Source organism: Galeopterus variegatus, unplaced genomic scaffold (assembly GCF_000696425.1).
Source record: "Galeopterus variegatus unplaced genomic scaffold, G_variegatus-3.0.2 Scaffold2965, whole genome shotgun sequence".
NCBI lineage: Eukaryota > Metazoa > Chordata > Mammalia > Dermoptera > Cynocephalidae > Galeopterus > Galeopterus variegatus.
The window spans coordinates 147,290-150,839 of NW_007729076.1; the positions used below are offsets into that span (position 1 = coordinate 147,290).

At 36.6% G+C, this 3,550-nt stretch overlaps 1 pseudogene; it reads right to left on the reverse strand.

Moving 5' to 3' along the window:
• Positions 1 to 883: 883 nt before the first annotated feature.
• Positions 884 to 3,550, reverse strand: part of LOC103599444 — a 6,490-nt pseudogene continuing 3,823 nt past the window's right edge.

Consider the following 3,550-nt stretch of genomic DNA (forward strand, 5'->3'; position numbering starts at 1 on the left):
TCTGTAAGAAGTAAATTAAATAACATATATGAAGAACTCAGCATTGTTGCTGGCTCACAATAGTTGCTCTACAAATTTTATTTTTACAATACTACAACACACCCCTCCCAAACACCTCATGGGAGGAACAAAAGATGTAGGGACTATGTGTTTATGTGTTACCAGTAGCTAATTCACTATTCTATTTTCTATGGTTTTATATAAATAGAATTTCACAGTATGCACTATTGTTTTTTTGACTTTTCTGATTTTATTTCCAAATACACTTTCTTTTTAAAAAAAGCAATACACTTTCTGCAGGGATGACACATACCAGTATTAGGAAATCCAGTTTTACAAAAAATACTATCTCTAGTCTGGAGTAGATATATTTATTTTTGGTAACATACATTAAGTGGCACTAATTACACAGTAACTATAAGGTAAGTAACATGAAACCACAGAACTGTAACTCTGCCTCAGCTGCATGGACTTGGGCCTTTCTGGCTGAGCACATTTTTTTTTTTTTAAAAGACTGTGTACTCACCCCAGTGTAATTCACAAAAGTTACCAACTGTTTTTCTTTCTAGAAAGAAGCAAGAAGTTAAGAAATTCCTTGAATTAGCACCTGGTGTGTCAGGTGGGAGTGCAGAGGAGGGCTGTTAGAGCAGTGTCCGAAGGACACTGGTGGAAGGACACTGGTGGGTCTGATGGGTTGAACATTGTTAATAATCATGGTTGGCTTCTAAATACTGGCAGCAAGATGACTTCTGATTTGTAATCGTAAATTATACGATTTGTAATGTAAATTATAGATAAATGGAAAAGGCCAGTAATCATACACTAAGATTAATAAACAGCACTTCAAACTTAACTGCATGAGGGCTGTGCTTGCAGCAAGTTTTCACAAAACAAGGCACCCAGATTTTTCCTTCCCACGTCTGGCTTGCAGAGCAGTTCTTGTGGCCATTTCAAAAACCTCCCCCACTCCATCTTTGGTCTTTACTGAAAACTCCATGTACCCAAAAGTGCCAATCCTCTCTGCCATACCTCTGCCTTCTTCAGGTTGTACCAGCTCCTGCTTCATCTTGGCTAGATCCCGCCTTGTGTGCTCATCCTTCCAAAGATCCTTGTTCCCAACCAGGATGATGGGCCTGTTGGGACAGAAATGCTTGACTTCTGGGGTCTATTTTTCTGGGATGTTTTCTAAACTATCAGGCTTGTCAATGGAGAACCACATCAGTATAACATCAGTGTCTGGGTAGGAGAGGGGCCTCAGGTGATCATAATCTTCCTGACTCACTGTGTCCCACAAAGCCAACTCTACCCACTTTCCATCCACTTCTATATCTGCCACATAGTTCTCAAACACCATGGGCACATACACCCTTGGGAACTGGTCATTGCTGAAGACTATAAGCAAGCACATCTTGCCGCAGGGTCCATCACCAACAATCACCAGTTTCTTCTGGATGGCACCCACTGCCTACAAATGTGCTGCAAGACTCACGGCCCGAGTGGCAGAAGTTGTACAAAGTACCCTGAACTCCTCAGACGTAAGGCTCAGGCATTGACTCCAAGCTTGGAGATGCAGGCAGGTTGCTGAGGAGGTGGCAGCTGAGGACTAAAGAGAGGACTGTGTGCAGGGAGCTTGGAGCGAGGGCAGGAGGCGAGAAGTGACCTGCACTCTTTTTTAGTCTGGCTTCTTTTCACTCTGCACTGTGAATTTTATCAATGTTGTGCTGTGTATCAATAGTTTATTCCTTTTTAGTTCTCAGATGTTCCATTTTAGGGTATTCCACAGTTTGTTTTTTCATTTATGTTGATGAATTGTTTCCAGTTTGGAGCTGTTATAAGTACAGCTTCTGTGAACATTTGTGTATGAGTCTTTGTATGGACATATGTTTTCATTACACTTGGGCAAATACCTAGGAGTGGAATGACTGGATCATACAGAAGGTTTATGTTTAACTTTTAAAGAAAATGCCAAACTATTTTGTTGTACTATTTTACATTTCCACCACCAGGGTATGAGAGTTCCAGTTCCTCCACATGCTTTTAACTTTACCTAATCTAGGAGGTGTGCATTGATATTTTGGTTTTAATTTCCATTTCCCTAATGACTGAAAATGTTGATCATCTTTCATATGCTTATTTGCTTTTATCCCTTTTGTTGACATGTCTGTTCAAATCATTTGCCCATATTTATTGTTTTTTTGTGTTACTGTTACTGTTTTGAGTTTTTTTTATTTTTTAATATTGTATATACAAATATTTTAACAGATAAAATCGATTCTCATTATCTGTAGTAGTTGGGTTCTATAAAGTCGCCACAAACACTGAATTAGCAAATACTGCACCTTTGCTTCTAGGGTAAATACAGTGTTAGGTTCCTACAAGCCAGAGGTCACAATATTTTTATCAATCAATCAGGGTATAACCTTATTTTATGTGCATTTCAATTTAAAGACACCTTATTTAATACATTTTCCTGATTCAATAACATTGAACTCATGGTCAATAGCACTATAACTCGTGCTTTAATGAAGCTTAACAAAGTCATATATTCCACCCCCCACCGCCCCCAGGCATATGTCTTTTATGCTCAGAAACACTAGACAGACCATCAGCACTACTCTTGGGGGCCATTTTAAGCAGCAAAAACCACCAACAAAGAACACAAAATTGTGAAAAACATGGCGCTAAGTATACCATGAAAAAAAGGACACTTTTACAGTATTAGAACTGAAACAAAAAGGCAAAGAGTTGCTTTGATTGACCTCAGCTGAAAATACGTGCTTGGGAAATCTAAGATTTTTCACTGCTCTATGAATATCAATGACTAACCAAGAAAGTGCCATAAATATTGATTTGGGAGTTAAAAATTTAGTAAGTAGGCAAATTTGTAATATGGACTTTGTAAATTATGAAGATCAACTACTCATTATCTGCAAATATTTTGTCCCTACATAACTTGTCTTTTCTTTCTCTTATCAGTGTCCTTTAAAGACCAGAGACTATTAATGTTGATGAAATTTATCAGTCTGTTCTACTGTTGATCATATTTTTGGTGTTATATCTAAGAAATATTTGTCAAATCCCAGGTTCATGAAGATGCTCTATTTTTTCTCGAGGTTTTATCATTTTACACCTTTATATTATGATCTATGATATGTTTTGAGTTATTTTTGTATATGACGTGAGTTGTGGATTGAAGTTCATACTTTTGCATATGTATATCAAATTGTTTTAGAATTATTTGCTGAAAAATAATCTTTACTATAGTGCCTTTGCAACTTGGTAAAAAAATCAATTTTACCATGCTGCCTTAATTATTGTAGCTTTACAGTAAGTCTTGAAATCAGAAAATATAATTCTTCTAATTCTGTTCTTCTTTCTAAAAGTTGTTTTGGGCATTCTAGGTCCTTCATATTTCTATATGAATATCACAATTTGTTGATTTCTACAATTAAAAGGCCTAGGGAATTTTTATTGCAATTGCATTGAATTAAAATATGTTTTTCTACTTATTTCTGTCTTCTTTAAATTCCCTCAGCAATATTTTATAATT